The sequence below is a fragment of the Monodon monoceros genome, unplaced genomic scaffold (assembly GCF_005190385.1).
Source record: "Monodon monoceros isolate NGI ecotype Baffin Bay Population unplaced genomic scaffold, NGI_Narwhal_1 Super_Scaffold_11, whole genome shotgun sequence".
NCBI classification, from domain to species: Eukaryota; Metazoa; Chordata; class Mammalia; order Artiodactyla; family Monodontidae; genus Monodon; species Monodon monoceros.
The window spans coordinates 28,513,516-28,532,235 of record NW_021703767.1 but is presented as its reverse complement, the minus strand read 5'-3'; the positions used below and the strand labels follow the sequence as shown (position 1 = coordinate 28,532,235).

General features: G+C 35.9%; 1 protein-coding gene across 2 annotated transcripts in view; it reads right to left on the bottom strand.

Moving 5' to 3' along the window:
• The window catches only part of NRIP1 (nuclear receptor interacting protein 1), a 94,415-nt gene that overhangs the window by 38,251 nt on the left and 37,444 nt on the right, over positions 1 to 18,720 (bottom strand). The window contains exon 3 of one of the 2 annotated variants that reach the window (XM_029214000.1): positions 12,594 to 12,717. The exons of the other annotated variant lie outside the window; for it this stretch is intronic. The gene's annotated coding sequence lies outside the window, so the exon portion shown is untranslated. The remainder of the gene's footprint in view (positions 1 to 12,593; positions 12,718 to 18,720) is intronic. 2 annotated transcript variants of the gene reach the window in all.

Sequence of the window (18,720 nt, the reverse complement as noted above, 5' to 3'; positions counted from 1 at the left end):
AAACTAATTAGGTTCATAACCACCTCCCTGACTTCTCCCATTCATCTTGTGCTTAAAATTTTACATTACTAGCTTGAATTTCATCTCTGCCTGACACGTTTCAAGCAGTGAAACAGATTAGTGCCTCAGAACACTTTATAGTGTTTTGTTATCAATCAGGTTACGTTCCCAGCGATGCTTTCAGCAAAATGAGCTTATTCGAATGAACTCTCATGGTCTGAAGTAAATAAAGCTGTAACCCACTGCTCTTGCATACTTTCCATTCATTTACTTCCTTTTTTTAAACTTAGACTTATAGCACTTGCCATAGAAAGAGCGCGTGTTAAATATTCCTGGAGTGTCACAATATGTAATACAATAAAACAGATTACAACCCTACCTTTCTTTCACAGCAGTGGTGCCAAGCACAGGTACACCGGAGCAATCAATTTGTTCTGCAGACAGTAAGGCTTTCACAGAATACTAATGGAAAATCTCTTTTCTTTCTCCTTTGCCTTGACTCCCCAATGCCCAGGTCCCGACCAATACAAGGAAGAGGGCGGTATGTCTTCTGCTGAGATAACCACAACTACTAATCAAGTCTACGTGTACAAGGGCACAGGATTAAACCTCCACCAAGCTTGAGTCAGAGTTTGAGAGCAGCTAAACACATGCACAGCACGGTCAAAATTAAACACACACACACATACACATACACACACACACACTCATACACCATGCACAAACCATGAAAATACAGATGTGTCTACTTCAGTGAACTAATTCATCACACTTTTACCACTGATAGTTTTTTACCTCAGGGGCATAAAATTATTTCCCGTAGAACTGAGGGCTTAGATTCAATGGTACCCAACAACAATTATTTTTTTTTTCCAGAAAACAAGAATCATGAACAATATTTTTTGCATTAAACTGTTCACTGTTTTTAAAAGAAGGCATTTTTCTAAATTGGACTATCCAATACAGTTTACATGGACTTACTCTTTCAAGTATTAATATAGGGTTAATAGACTCAGCAAGGATTCTTAAGAGTTTGCACTTAAAAAAGGGTATTATAATAGCTCAAATCCACTTATCCAAGAAAAACATGTATATTACCAATAGTGAAAAGATATCTAAAAGATCTTCATTTATCTTTTAGTTTTTACATCAAATATAATCCCATGGCATTTAAAAAATATTTTCAGGTCTCAAAAAATTACTTAAAAAACATCTTTAGCATTTTATAATTATGACAGCATGGTGGTATTTATGATCTCATTAATGCAGAGTTTTGAGGTTCCTTTCAATTAAGCATTTTCACTTGGCTTACTTTTCTTTTATTTGAAATATGAAAAGGTATGCCAATCATTGAGTAGGGTGATGACAGAAGTTGTTAAATATTTTTTAACAATATAACAATGCCTCATTTTTATGTGCCTGCCTTAATTTTCAAGTAACTCTTGAAAAGTACCGATAGTCAAAGGACTGCAAACTAAACAATAATTAAGAACAAAACACTCTGGATGACTGGAGAAAATTATGAGGAGGCTTTCTAAACCAGCTCTATTTTCATGTAAACAACTGCTTTAAACTGCTAAAATACATGTGTCTTATTCTGCCCTCTTCCTTTTTCTAAAAAAACAAAAAAAATCAGCAGAACAATTAAGAAATACTAAGCCTTCTATGAAGTACTGCAATAATGTTTAACCGAGACTGATGCATTTGTCCTTGACACGCTGACCATGTCATCAGGCTACTGTCATGTGATATCATGTCGTTTCCCCACCTGGCTAGTGACCTTGTCCTCTAAATGACCTAAAGCTTCCCTCAAGTAGCAGGAGGCCCCTCCCCGCTGCCTCAGCAAGGTCGTATGGGTCAGCGTGTCCTCATCTATAATCCACCACCATTTGTCAGCAGGGAGGCTGGAGAAGGCAGGCTTGCTACAAGGGGAGAATGCCCAATTAGGCAGCTGTCACACAAAGCATAGGCTGCAAAATTATCCCCTGTCAAAAGAAAGAGCAGCTGCGGGTGCCAGTTACAGCAACCTTTCAACCCTTTAGGTACTGGAAACTACACAGAAGTAAATGAAGAACAATTAGCGATAACAAATCGATGAATTAGGACAGTAAATTAGAAATTACTAGCAGGTGAGCTTGGGTCATACCTGACATAAGGGCATACCAGACTCCATGCAAGGGCAGGGATGCACAGAATCGCACTACCCATTTCCTTGCATGTCGATTTCCCCTCCAGCATTTTCTTCTGGCAAACCTAAAATCCTTTATAATAGCCATAAGCTAAAAGTGTATATACCTTTTTACTTTTCATGGAGGACCCAAATACACTGCTTCTTGACAGGAGAAAATCTTCCAGAATATTAAATCTAGTCAATTCTAAACTGTTCTTCTAATACAATCCATCAGGCTATCCCCTGAAACTTAGTTATCTGTTGGCCACAAAGTCCAAAATATCAGTTCAAATAATCACACTTAAAATATCATATCCACCTTCCTGAAGTATGTGCCCTGGATCTACTCTGGTCACACGTACAGGGAAACATCTTCTTTAAGAAAGCAACAACCAAATTCTGAGAAAACGTATGTTAATATCATAATGTTGAAGTAAAGTTTCTCTACACGATGTGAGATGTGATCTTGTGTATAAAGGAATAACTGCAAGACGTGCTTCTATGTATGATACACACAGAAAAGTATCAACTATAAAATTACCTTCTCTGATTATTCTGCTCTAATCCTATAGAGGTGATATGCATTAAGTCTCAAGCTTAGAAAGCCAATTTACTTGGACTCTTTCCAACTAATGTCTGGTACTTAGCACTCACAGGTAACAAAGGGGGAACAAAATGGGGAAACAGTTCCCACAGAGGAGAGGGAGGCCAATATGGCTATTAAGTGTTTATGGACATGGTTTCACTGTGCCTCAAAAAAGTCACGTTATGTTCACAAACAACTTTCTTAAAGTCCATTTTAAACTAAAACTGCTTTTCTTCCCCCTTAGGAAGAACACGTGTGTCTTTTTACACCAGTTCTTTGAAAGTTGAGAAACCTGAACGCTATGTGCTATATTTTCTAAAGGCTCAGGGCAAAGTGATTTACTATAATTCCAAATCACAAATGTAAAAGTGAGGCGGAGAAGGTGAGGTGATAAAGAAGCATTTTATTCAACCCTCCCCAACACATTATAAATAAATCACAGTTGCCAGCAGAAAAAGTTTCTGATTCCTACTTCCTAAACCAAACCATTTGATAAAATTTCCAGGAGATAAATATTGTGGGGAGAAAACTTCTCCATTAAAAGTTTATCCAAGAATTTGATTTATAAATTATGTTTCACCCTGTTAAGAAATGGCCATTTATAAATTTTCTTAAGTTTAGAACGCAACCTTCTAAAAGTCAGACTAAGGAATTCAAAGTAATGGCATATAGACAGGAATGAAGGAGTTAATGCCTTTAGAATTCAGCTTTCATCATACACGGGTGACTATCTCTTTAAATAATTTAAATCCTCTCCATCAACTACAAAGCTGTTTTGAAGCCATTTAGCTTTGTTCTTTACATGTGTTCTAATTAAGAAATGACCTTGTCATCACACACACCAGAAATCCAGGATTATTTCCTACAGCAAAAATTCACAGAGCCCCCAGAAAAAGAAAAAGAGGGGGAAAAAAAAAAGACTTCTTCCTCAGTTCCTCACTAAAGGAAGTTGTTGGCTGGCTGAACGCTGAAGCAGTTTCACCGCATAATTTTTTGTTGTTGTTGAATGTCACAGGGCGGGTTAGTGTGACCTTGAGCTGCATCAGCAGCACAGCAAGGGTCGAGATGCCTGCAGGCGCCCTTGTACTGGATTTGCAAGACAAAAACCTTCAAACTGGCTGAAGGACATCTTAAATCTCTTCAAAGGTTTTCCGAACTAATCTGGGCTGCTCTTAGCAGGATCTGTGCCAGTGTGAGAAGCAAAATTAAAAACAAGGTCTTTGACAGGATGTTGTCTCCTCTTAACCCTTTCCCAAGCAAAACAGAACAAATCACAAGCATTCTGGAGACACAGTTTACCTAGAAGCATTCTTTCATAACAGATTATGTAAGCAAGCAATCACAACGGATGAGGCCGCTATTAGTCCTTAAAACTAAACCCTCCCATTGAATTCGGGTGGAATTTTTTTCTGGCTCATATTTTTGTGTAGTGAATGGAAGACGTAAAAGATTCTATCCATTATCTTTTAGATTTGCAGCAAGTGATAGGTTAACATTAAGAGAGTATATTTCCATCAACATTAATGTCTTGCATTTTTTTTAAAAGAATAAGCTTTTAGCTGGTTAAGTCATAAACGTCATGCATGTTGCATACAGCTTACTAAAATTAAAACAGGGAAAAAAATTACGTGATATGCTTACTAAATTCCTTACTCCTAGCATGATGAATACACTGGTAAGAGGGGGGAAAAATCAGAATAGTGAAAGTGAACATACGTAAAACAAGATAAGGCAATCTCAGTCTTATTATAAGCAATCAGCAGGACACTTTTTTATTGTAATGTTACAGTATTTCCAATGCAGGCCAAAAGAGAGGGCATTAATACCAGCAGAGGGTGTGAGTCTTCCCTGCAATACCCTTAAAGTTTAATTTAGTAGCTACAGCTCTCAAGAAATAATCTAGGGGAACAAACAGCTATAATATTTAAAATGCAATAACTTAAAATCAGTGTATCTCCACCTTATGATATGTTAGTTTCTCATCATCAGATATAAGACATGTCATAATTAGTTGTAAAGAGTATTTAGTGTAAGGTGTACCATGTATTAAGGTCCAAAAGATTGCAAATTATACCCATTTAAAAAAATAGACTGAGTTCAAGATTATGCTGAGTGGCAACCAAACTCACTTGAGTTCAGGTATGCCTTCCCAAATGGCATACAAATGGGGTAGGAAGGAACACCCAGTAGGTATATGAGAGTGAACAGTACATGTGAATTTTTCTTTAGTCACTGTGCAAAAGAAGACAGAGTTTATGTGCTAAATGCTACGGCTGAAGTTTGTAAAAAGTGCTCTAGGAACAGAGTGGGCTGTAACTAAGTTTTCAGCTTATCTGTGTCTGTGCCCTAGGTGGTGGTCAATGATGGTTAAAAAAATGAGTAGGCAGAAGAGAATGGCAGTCACTCTAGGTTACAAAAACAGCACCTAAAGGCAGGGTATTGCTGAGTGTGATACAGGAAGCGGTGGTCCAATGTGACTAGAGATTAGGCTGAAAACGCAATCAGGACCAAGGACTTTGAATCAAGGTCATGCCAAGGAGCTGGCCTTTATCTAGTGAGCAGTAGAAGGTTTACGGGCAATGGTATGACTAAATGCATGTTAAAAGACAAAAACAAAAACAGAAGCTGTAGAGTTGCTGATGGCTTAGAGGGGAAAAGTAATTGAAGCAAATGAGTGCAAAGAAGAAAACACAGTCAAAATAAGGCAGGGGAAGGAGAGTTGAAGAAAAAGACAACTCTGAAAAACAATGAAGCCTGGTTTAAATATTTAGTAAGCAATTTATATCACATAAATAGTGTTACAAAACAGGGTATTTTTAATGGCACATTCATTAAATCAAAAAAGGAAGAAAAAAATTATGGTGACTCAAGCCCAGGTTTGTAAAACACTGTGGTAACATGACATAACGAATTTTCAAGAAAACTAAGAACTCTTGAGGAGGTATTCAACAAAGAGTCAGAATCAGAATCCTGTTGGAGATGTGAATTTTGTATATTTCAAATGGCAATCTTCATTAAGTATCGGGTAAGGATTCTGCTGAGAAGGCAGCCACATGTACTTTTTCAGAACAGTGTGGTGGCATAGCTCCCTTGGCTATAAGAGGGAGAGGCCTGGCTTAAACCATAACGTCGTTGTTGGAGCTCAGAGTTTCATCAACACTAATGAAAATAAAATTAACTAAGCAAACATTTACTGACTGCCTACTATGTTTAGGACACAGAATTAAAGAATAAAAAGTCCCCAACATTCTATCAGCTTTGTGCTTCTAGTTTATCACTCATAATGATAAATCCCCAAACTACAGCTCACACCATGACACCACACAATAAAAAGATGATGCGTAAACAGAATATTGAACTGTCGGTGAATTAACAAGAGTCTGAATGAGCAGCCATCTTGGTGTTGCCATGCAGCTGACAGGTACACACAATGCATTCCCAAAACTCTCCGGGGAAGAACCAGTAAGTACCCTTTTAATTTGAAGAGAGTCATCAAATAGTGTAAGAGACTAACTGTCCTGCTAAGACCTCAGAAAGAACTTAACGGAGTATCAGCCAAGGTAAGAGGGTAGGGAGTAAAAAAGAACAGGGGTCACTAGGGCCAAGTAACTGTCTACCAAAAAGCAGACAGCACTTTCGGAAAAGGAGAGCCAGCATCAGGGATCAGGCTGAGGCAAATGGAGGGGAAGGTCAAACAAAGGAGACCAGAAGAAAAGATTTCCAAGGGAAGACTTCTAACTCACTCTAAAAAGATACAAACTTTACTTTGTGAAATAATTAAGAAAATGACCAAATCTCCAAACCCTCTGGAGTACAGAGAATCATCACAGAAGAAGTATTTGGAGGTTCACAAGTCATAAAAAGGGTTAGCACTTAAAAGCCAGGGTACTCACAATTTTCACTGCAGCACTATTTACAACAGCCAGGACGTGGAAGCAACCTAAATGCCCATCGACAGATGAATGGATAAAGAAGATGTGGTACATATATACAATGGAATATTACTCAGCCATAAAAAGAAACAAAATTGAGTTATCTGCAGTGAGGTGGATGGACCTAGAGTCTGTCATACAGAGTGAAGCAGGTCAGAAAGAGAAAAACAAATACTGTATGCTAACACATATATATGGAATTTAAAAAAAAAAAAAAAGGTTCTCATGAACCTAGGGGCAGGACAGGAATAAAGACACAGATGTAGAGAATGGACTTGAGGACACGGGGAGGGGGAAGGGTAAGCTGGGACAAAGTGAGAGAGTGGCATGGACATATATACACTACCAAACGTGAAATAGATAGCTAGTGGGAAGCAGCCGCATGGCACAGGGAGATCAGCTTGGTGCTTTGTGGCCACCTAGAGGGTTGGGATAGGGAGGGTGGGAGGGAGATGCAAGAGGGAGGGGATACGGGGATATACGTATGCATATAGCTGATTCACTTTGTTATACAGCAGAAACTAACACACGACTGTAAAGCAATTATACTCCAATAAAGATGTTAAAAGATAAATTAATTAAAAAAAAAAAAAAGCCAGGGTACTGACAGGGCATAACTAGGAATGATCTTACTGAGTATCCACAAATAAAATTACTTCTCCTTGAGTAAGCATCTCCTTCTTACAGCTGCCAAGCCAACACTGGTAATAGGTTCCAGCACATTCTATGTCTAGACATTAATGGAAGAGTGGGTAACATGACAGACCATGCAGACATATAAAAAAAAAAAGGCAATTTATTAATACTAACCCACAAACACAAAAGCTAGGTTAAAACATTATTGAAAGAAAAATACAGAATATTCTGTTGGCAATTAAAGTGAATTCCTGTAAAGCAGCAGTTCTCAAAGTGTGGTCCAGGGACTCCAAGGGTACCCCATGATCCATTCAGGAAGAACGTGAGGTCAATACTATTTTCGTAACACTAAACTGTTATCTGCTTTCTTGTCTCTTTCTCTCATAACTCTACAGTGGAGTTGTCTGGGGCTACAGGATGTATGGCACTGTGTTGATGGCTACTGGAGTGCATCCTTGTGTACTTCTGTGTTTTAAATTTTTTCTCAGTTTAAATTTTTAATATGGTAAATATCGGCTGATATGACCCTCATAAACAAAAACTCTCTGGGGTTCTCAATATTTTAAGAGTATGAAAGGGTCCTGAGACAAGAAGTTTGAGAACTGCTGCTGGGCCACAACAGTAAAGAAGTGCTCCTTGAGAAGTACAATCTTGGTTTTACTCTTCAAATGAAATCTCTACTTCCTGATTCTCAAGAACTTACATTATAACTATGACAGATAAACATTGTTCTCTGTGCAGAAATGCTTCCAAAACTCTGGTGGGAAAAGAAAAGCATGACCTTTTAAAAAGCCTACAGGGGATATGAAATATCTCCCATCTTTCCATAGTCAGTGCTATTCTGAATTTACACGAAGTAATGACTCCACAGATATTTATAAAGAAGCTGCTGTGTGTTGAGAGCTAAGGAGAGAAGGATAATTAAGCGATAAACTAGCCTTTTGTGGACCCAATCTTGTCAGGAAAAAATATAATCAGTGACATAATGAGATAGTACTGTAAGAGAAGGTATGAACAAAGTGGAAAAAAGCACGGAAGGGCAAATTCTTGGGAAGAAGATGGGGTGAGAAGGCAGGCAACACTTTTTTTAGTGAAGGCACTCCACAGAGGTGGCATGTGAACTGGCTCTAACAAAGGTGAGGCTTTGCCAATTTGAAAAGAAGCGAAAAGCATCCTTTAGGCAGTGGGAGGAGCATCAGTCCCAGCAGGGAAGCACAGCAGTACATAGTATGTTCTAGAAACTTTAGGTAATCCACTTTCAGAACACAAATTACAAGTAATTAGAAACTTTTATACAATTTGACAAAGTAATTTGACGTCTTTTGAATTTAATGATGAAAGAATTGGATGTATAATTTGTATGTTTGTTTCTTAATTTCCCACCTGCCATAGATAGAAGCTTCTTAAAAACACAATAAAAGCGATTTACTAAAATAATGAAGCAAAAACAACAAAACAAAAACTCGCCCATCACCACAAATATTTCGAGAAGCTTAGTGGACAGGCTGCAAGATGGCAGGAATGAGGGAGTAGCAACAGCGGGAGATAAAAGCTTCAAGCTAGAAGCTTGCATAGATTGTACTATCAACAATCTCTCTATTAAGTAAATGCAAGAAAGAAAATAAATAGGGTTTGAAAATTACTAGTAGGTCTCTAATCTAGAATGGGGAGAGTCTAATTAACTGAATAAAGTGCATAATAAGCTCTACTGTTAGAATCACACCAATTTCAGATGTGCAAACCACAGGCCACGTGGTTGAAGGGCAAATGTACCAGAGAATCAAGGAAAATTATCAGGTTCAACACGGTTAATTTAAGTAAAAAAAGACTACGGTCTGTGTAAGAAGAGAAAGTGAATTGACACTTTAATCAACACATTTTAAAATTATTTTAATTACTTCATTTGAAACATTTCATGGGAGAGGGAAAAAAACCTTGGTTGACCCAGAGGCTTGGTATAGTGGGAATCTTCCTCCCAAAATAATGTTAGTTATGTCAATTAAGGTATTAAGTAAAAGACTTATGGAAAATCAATTCTTCAAAGACATCAAATTCAGAAAAATGTTAATTATATGAATGTTTCCCATTGTAATGGTAAATTAGGATTGATTAAAGAAGGTCTGTTATTTTTCTATGGTCATTATGCTACTGGGATCATTGAATTATTTTGATCAAAGGAGTAACACAGCAAACTGGAGTCTGGGGAAGATCTAGCACCTGTGAGAGACTGGAGCAAGGACATCAGTATGGAGGCTTAGCAGCATAAGAGCTCCAGATGAGAAAAGAACTCTGAACCAAGATGCTGGTCATGGGAAAGGAAACTAAAGAGTGGGTGGAAGCTATGTCGGAAACTGACGATGCTTCATTTGAGCCGAACACCCAAATTTTCTTGCCCAGGTTGTCCACGAATCCAGGGAAACATCAGTGAGATAGCCAAGTTAGTTTACGCCAAGTTTAGCCAACTTTAGCCAAGTTAGCAACCCCAACCCCAGTGACTCACCCAGATTCTGGATTGATCTTGCTTTCACCGGTACCATGTCCTCATTGAAAACTTTGTATAGAAGTTTAAACACCTTTTTTAAAGTATTATTTGTTAAATTAAAAACCTTACTTTGAGGAGTGTTATATAAAGTTTGGGGAAGACTCCCCATGTTGACAATTAGCCTCACTTCCAACCTGGTAACCCAATCTGTTAGAACTCACCAGCCCACATTTTCATCTCTTCATATAGATACTATATAGGACATAAAAGTTTTAACACTTAAGACATCTGTTGAAATAGTCACCAACAACTTAACTGAACTAGGGAAAATTGTACAAAAAAGCACTCTTCTCAGTGAGAAATCATGAGCTATAACAAAAAAAAACTCCACTTAGAAAATGAGTATATTCAAGTGTTTTAAACTAAACTGATTTATGGTCAATTACCTAATTCTACCCAAGATATTAACTTTTGTATTATCAGTATTTACCAAAATTAGCTAATAAATGTTACACACTGAGGTGAACAGAGCACAGAAAGCACATGGAGTCCTCTAAAGTACAATAAAGGGTGATTTTATTTTGTGACTTAGATGGGATGACTATTTCTTTCAAAAGGGGGAGCTATCAAGTGAGTAAGGGAAATCTTGGTCTAAGATACTAAGAAGCTTTATAAACACTTCATGTTTCATATGGTTTGCAATATTCAATTAATCAAATCCTTTTCCTTTTTTCCTAGTCGTCCTCTTTGGCCTCTCATTCAGGACATCACTATACCTAAAAATATAACACGACTGGTTTCAAAGTGGAGCTGTATGACAAACAAACTATAGTAAAACCTTATGAAATATATTAGTCCAGAGTCTTCAACTGTACTCTGTCGTATACTAGCTATACGACAGAGTACTGGACTCTGTATCTGAAGGACAGTATCTCTGTCCAAGAGGACTAGATACTCCTTTTGGAGACTGACAGTCCACCGGCTAATGTAAGTCCTAGTGAACAGGTATTATATACTATGATGCAACATCTCCCAAACTTATTTGACCACGGGTTCCTCATTCAAAAGGAAAAACTGTTTAACAAAACACACTTTCGAAAAAACACACTTAACATATTCACTTTTAAAATCTTGAAATGTAAATGATATAGATAATCACTAATAATTCAACTTAAATTGCTTTCAAAGTTGTTCACTGTGTATTCTAAATAATCCATCTTCTATCTGGAAGAAAGATCTAGATTTGATCATTTTTCAAGGACAATTTACTGGCTATGTATATTTACCATCTGGCTATCTACAATTTATTTACCAACTGTCAAAAGTGGTTGGTGCTTACCACAAAACAAGAGTGATGAAAATTAAGAACAACAAACAAGACAGAATTATGTCTTGCTGGTCACAAGAATATGCATAATTATAATTTTCATTTTAACAGAATTAAAAGTTGACAATTGGGGTTCAATATCAACCATGTTTCAACAAATATAAAAGCAGATGTCAGACTATCAGACATTACCACATAATTATACCTGAATGAAAGAACTTTTAATATTTATAAATAAAAGTTAGGTAGATTTAAAATCTCAATTTAGAGGAAAAAATAATATGTGATAATGTGAAAAATGACTAGCAACCAATAATTACTAATAGTTTTGTAGCATTTTTATTTAATAAGTATAATGTTTTAAAGATTTCCTTGCTGAAATTACAAGAAAGAATAAGCAGAGTAATTAAAATGAGAAGTAGAATGATTAAAATAAAAACTTCATCACTAGATTTTCTGAACATAATCACAACAGTGAAGGAAAAGGAGTTAGTATTATCACTGTGCCAACCATATTATGCTTACAGGTAGAGGACAAATCTGGTTCAAAGTTGCCATCCCCCTTTTGAAACATCATGGCCCATTAAGACACCATGAATTTAGGATAGTCTATCTGCTATCTCTCTTCCAAACAACTAATTATGAGCACAATAATCAATCACTGTGGCTTTTCCCAGTTTACTTGTAGTTCTTCTGCCCACGCGTGAGCAGCATAAGGTCCAAGAGCTTAAGACCTGACCGATTCATTTAGGTTGTAGCTATACCAGAAAACAAGCAAGTTAATCCAAGTAGAATTAGCCACTCACTCATCTCTTTCTGTTGCATTGCCCACCTACTTATGATAATTTAATCAGATTTTTAAATCATTTCTCAGAAATGCTGATATAGTATCATTTGCCTTGTAAGAGGTAACCATTTTATATAATTCAAAAAGTAATCACTGACTTATACTATAATAAGCCCACAATAACCAAATATCCTTCTATTTTTCCTCCAAACAATAATTAACTTTTTTATCTGAAATCAGATTGCTATTTTCGGTTCTCTATTAACTATCCATTTTCCCTTGTTTTTGGTAAAAACAAATTAAGCATCATCAACATAAATGCTATTCTTTCAAACATCTTAATCCCTCTCTCCAGAAGTAATCTACACCTATGAATTCTCAAGAATATTGCTTGTGTTTTTCTCATGGCATTTAACCTCTTTCCGCTGTTTGATTTTATTTACCTATCTATATTTATTCTTTCCCTGTAAGTTCCTTAGCTATGAGAGTGTAACCTATTCACTTAAAAAAAACAAACAAACAAAAAACACTGCCTAATGAAGTAATTTGCACAGATAAAGCACAAAATGCAAATCTGGTGATTATAAGCTAATTGGTAACTAAGAAAGGACTGTCTGAAATATATTAAAGTCACGATGATTAAGCCTTATGAACTCAGGAAAAATATTCTCACCATCCGTCTCCAAGGATTGAGTCTCTGCTTTCTGAGAAAGGAAATTGAGACGGCTGTTGAAAAGTAGCTCTGATGCCATTTGGAGTCTTCAGATTCCCCACTCCTCCTTCAATCTAGTGTGTATCTTAAGAAGAGGAAAAAGATAGTCTGGCATCAATTCCACACCAGATTCTGGAATATCTTTTGTGAAGTTCTGCAAACTTTTCTCAGTATCTTTTCTTGTTCAAGTTCAATACAGAAAGAGTCATTTGACAGAAAAATATGGACTGTTTATGAAATATAAATTGATCACTAAAGGAAAGCAAAAGGTTTTTGGTTTCTAGATAATACATTTACTTGATAAAAGTAGATGCTTCAAGAAAACAAACTGTGAAAAAGGTTTATAGTTGCTAGGGTGCACTTATTAACCTTTGTTAATTTCAAATTTCTATCAAACTAATTCAGTTAAGTTACATGTAAAAATTCTAAATCCTCCCAAGGATATATTTCCAAAATTTTTTTAAAAAGGAAGGAAAAAAATAGCTAGTTTCTTTCATATTAAGCTTTGCCTGTTTCAAAATACTACCTATGTAACCTTCTCAGCACAAAATTTGGTAATAAATATCAAATGTTTTATGTCCATAGAAAGACTTGTACACCAATGTCCAAAGCAGTTTTATTTTTCATAGCCAAAAACTGGAAACAACTCAAATGCCCATCAACAGGTGAATGAATTATGGTATATCCATACAATGGAATATTTACTATTCAGCAACAAAAAAGGATATATTATTGATATAAACAACAACATGGATGAATTTCAAAACAATTATGCTGATGCAAGAACCCAGACAAAAAGGAATACATAGTGTGTGACTCCATTTGCATAAAAATGTAATAAATGCAAATTAATCTACAGGGAGAGTATAAACAGATCAGTGGTTGCCTGGGGATAGCAGGGTGGAAAGGTACAAGAAGATGGGATTACAAAAGAGTATTATCTTAATTGTGGTGCTGATTTCATGGGCATACATACACACATGTCAAAAGTTATCAAACTGTATGCCTTAAATATATGCAGTTTATTATATGTCAATTACATCTCAATGAAGCAAAAAGAAATCATATTTCTTAAAATGTTGTATACCCCTTGCTGTAGCAATTCCAAGTGTAGGATTTATCCTAATTGGAAAAAAAAATAGAGGATATGTACAAATATCTAGCTATAAGCATACCATTATGTACTACATAGCCATTAAAATGTTATATAAGGTAATTAAGTTTCATGGAATAATATACTATATTATATATTAAGTGATAAAAACGGGAAACATTATGTTCAGCATAACTGAATCTTTGTTTTAAAATTATACGAAAATAGATATAGTAATTATTTTTGCAGAACTGATTTTTTCTTTTCCTTTTTCCTGATTTATATTTTCTAGTTTCTTTACAATAAGTGCATATTACTTTTGTAATAAATAAAACAAATTAAAGGATGAAAATAGCAACAGCCTACCACTGTCCACTCCCTAGTATATGGATAAAACGAACACTCCTAGGATGTAGTGCACATTACAGATTTCTGGGTTATCATGTCACCCTCACCAGCGACCTAACAAACAATAGTGAGAAAAGGGCAGGTCTGACAGGATGAACTGGAGTCACAATTAGTAAGCTATATGCTTTACCAGTTACAAAGCACTTCATGGACATGACCTCACTGAATCTTCATAACTCAGTGAAACAAGCAGAGAAGGCATTACCCCATTTTATGAAGGAGAAACAAACAGTGTGCAGGGCTGGTTAAGTGTCATGCCCCAAATTATAGATCCTGGACTCAAACTGAACCTTGACTATAAATCCTGATAGGAATTCTGAGAGAGTAGGGAAAAATCACTTCTGATAATCTATAACTACAAGGCAGTACTTTACCCGTGAACTTAAAAATAACCATATTTACAATCAATTTAGTGTTTCTATTAGAATGCGCCAGGGGCCTTGGAAATGTCCTAAATTCCCAGTCCCCAATCTCAGAATCTATACCCAAGACAACCCCATCTTGCCCCTTGTCAACATTATAATTGTTCAATTTTTAGTCACATTTCTTTCCTTCTTGAAAAAAACATGTATTACCTTTTGTTTTCAAGCTGGAAAAGAAAGTAACCATAACTATATTTATGGATGATGGGAGGAGTAACCTACAAGTTGATGTCAAAAGGTCTAACTTAATTTACTTTAAAATACCACCTTCTGGGGCTTCCCTGGTGGCGCAGTGGTTGAGAATCTGCCTGTCAATGCAGGGGACACGGGTTCGAGCCCTGGTCTGGGAAGATCCCACATGCCGCGGAGCAACTAGGCCCGTGAGCTGCAACTGCTGAGCCTGCACGTCTGGAGCCTGTGCTCCGCAACAAGAGAGGCCACGATAGGGAGAGGCCTGTGCACCGCGATGAAGAGTGGCCCCCACTTGCCACAACTACAGAAAGCCCTCGCACAGAAACGAAGACCCAACACAGCCAAATTAAGTAATTAATTAATTAAAAAACAAAAAGTTGCAAAATGTAATTCAAAAAAATAAATAAATAATAAAATAAAATACCACCTTTTTGGCTGTATCTTTTTTGGCACATGAGCAGACAAGAAATAGTCTCTAAACAGGCATATTCACCAAAGGAAACGACCAATTCCTGACAAGAGTAAAAGTAAATACCTTCAGAGGAGCTGGTTGGTATCTGCTGACAAAGCCTTGAAGCATAAGGAACCCTTCCTGCTACCACTCTTACCAGCACTCCCGCGGCAGTGAGAAACTTAAACAAAAGGTAATGACAGCTCTCATATACTGGGCAGTTACTATTAACAAACACTGCACTAAACCGTTTATATACAACCCTATGAGATGATGATTATAATCCTCATTTTATAGATGAGGAAACTGCGTTTAAGTTACCCCAAATCACAAAACTAGTAAGAACTTAAAGTGGAATTCAAACTCTGGTATATTTTACTTGAAAACAAGACAGGGCCTTGGCAGTTCTCTGGAACATAATCCCTGACTTTTTTCTAGTACTACTCACTTACCATAGTCTCAATTTGGGTAGTGCAAAACACCTGGCAATAGTACATAAAGTTCACGAGTCTACATTTTTCCATGTAGAGAGGAAAAAATATTCAGTGCCCACAGTTTATGTCTGATACTTTGCCACATTCTAGAACTGTTTTAATGGTTGGTCTCTATTAAAGCATTATTATAACCCTTTTGAGCTAAACATACGACCACAGGAAGGATAAATTATAAGAATACTTAAATAAAAATTAGCAAAAGATAATATAAAATAAACCACTATCATAGATTATTAGTAAATGGAAAAATTAGCCTTAAATCCAAATCAATGAAATATGCCAGATGTGTTGTAAATCATGTAGGAAGGAAGCATGTCTATGAATAATAAAACATTCAAATAACTTTCTTATAATTATACTGTGGAATATTATGTAATCATTAAAAGATATGTTTCCAAAGAATATTTAATGACATGATACAATGAACAGAATATGACTGCCAAGAAAGCAAGATACTAAACTATGTATTTGATATTAGAACGAATTATAGGGGCAAGGCACTGTGCTAGGTATTGGAATTACAAAGTGAACAGGATAAGTGCAAACCCTAGTGCTGAACTACTTACTCTCCACTTTATTCTTTGTGTGACTTCAAGGCCTCCAGGATTTTTAGATACCAGCTTTTCCTCATCTCCTCACAGTAGCTTTTCCTCACCATTTTATACAAAGTAGCTTCTTCTCTCTCTCTCTCTCTCTCTTTTGTTTAAACTCGTTATTTTGTTTTCTGTTTCCTTCCTTTCTTTTTTGTCTGTGTCTATTGAGATAATCATGCAGTTCTGTCCTACATTCTTTGGATAAGGTATATTACATTAGTTGATTATTTCAAAGTGAAATAATCTTTCCTTTCTGGGACACATGCCTAAAACTGATACCATACTTACTGGTGAAAGACTGAATGCTTTCCCCCTCTAACACTGGGGAAAAGGCAAGGACGACCGGCTCTAGCCACTACTATTCAACACTGTACCAGAGATTCTACTCAGTGCAATCAGGCAAGAAACATAAAGACATACAGATTGGAAAAGATAAAAAAACTCTTTATTTGCAGGCAACATGATCCTGTACGTAGATTATCCTAAGGAAGCAAATAAAACACAACAAACAAACAAAAAAGCTATTAAAATTAAGAAAGTTTTGAAAGATTGTAGAATACAAGATCCATGTATAAAAAGTAATTGCATTTTTATATACTAGCAAAAAACAATCCAAAAATGAAATTTTAAAAGTTCCCCTCACTCACAATAGTAGCAAAAAATAAAAGACATGAATAAATTTAATTTAAAAATGCAAAAGCCATACACTTAAAATCCAAAACACTGTTAAGAGACATTAAAGGTCTAAATAACCAAAGATCCATTCCACATTCATGGACTGGAAGACTCAGTATTGTTAAGATGGCAATTCTCCCCAAATTGATCTATCAAAATCCCATCATGCTGTTTTTTGTAGAAATTGATCCTAAAATATATATGATAGTCTAAAGAACCTAAAATATCCAAACGATATTGAAAAGGCAGATTAAAGTTGCAGGACTTCACCTAATTTCAAAACTTACATAAAGCTCTAATAACCAACACAGTGTGATACTGGCATAGAGATAGACATTTGGATAATGAAACAGAATAGATAGCCCAGAATAAATTCTCACATTCGTGGTCATTTGATTTTCAACAAATGTGCTATGGCAATTCAATGGGGAAAAAAGTCTTTTTAATAAATGGTGCAGGAACAGCTGGATATTCACATGCAAAAATAAACTGATAAATAAGTATAAACATTTACCTCACAACATACAAAAATAGTAACCCAAAATAGACCATAGTTCAAACTGTAAGAACTAAAACTACAAAACTTCTAGAAGAAAGCATAAGGGAAAAAAAAAAAAATCTCGTGAGCTTAGGTCAGGGAAAGATTTCTTAAATATGACAAGAAAAGCTCAATCCATTAAAAAAATGGACTTCATCAAATTCTCCAAAAGACACAATTTAGATAAAAGACAAGTCCCATAATGGGAGAAAATATTTGCAAATATTTTCTCTATATATTCTTTATCATGTATACATGATAAAGAAATGGTATCCAGCATATTAAAAGCCTTAGCCCTCAAGAATAAGATGATAAATCAATTTTAAAAAACAGGCTAAAGATTTGAAGACTTCACCAAAGATACATGAATGTTTAGTAAATACACAGAAAGATGCTCATCGTCATGACCTATCAGAGAAATGCAAATAAACCTACGAGATTTCATTATATACACCCACTAGAATAGATACATATTTTTTTAAAAGACTGAATAATTCAAAGGTTAGGGAGGATAGGGAGAAACTGAAACCTTCACACACTGCTGATGAGACATAAAATAAAATAGCATAGCCTCTTTGGAAAACAGTTTGGCAGCTCCTTAAAAAGCTAAAACATAGAGTTACTATATAACCCAGAATTCTTACTGCTAGGTATAAACAGAGGGGAAAACTTATGTCCACACAAAAACCTATATATGCATGCTTACAACAACATTATTCATAAAAGCCAGAAATTAGACGCAACCTATGTGTCTATCAACCAATGAATAACAAAAATGTGGTAACATTCAATACAACGGAATATTATTCAGCCATAAAAAGGAATGAACTACTGATATATGCTACAATATAGATGAATCTTACAAATTATTATGCTTAGTGAAAGAAGCCAGCTACAAAAAAACATGTGTTATATGATTCCATCTATGTGAAATGTCCAGAACAGGCGAATTCAGAGACAGGAAGTAGATCAGTAATCACCTAGGGCTGAAGATGGAGGAGGATAGGAGTGACTGCCAATGGGTATGGGGTGCCTTTTAGGTTCATGAAAACGTTCAAAAATTCAATGGTGGTGTTGGCTGCACACCCGTGTGGCTATAAAGAACACTTTAAATGGGTAAATTTTATGGTATGTAAATTATCTCAATAAAGCTGTAAAAAAAACACGATGATTAGCTAGAAATTATTAAAATATCAAAAGTAATTTCAGAGTAGAAACCTGC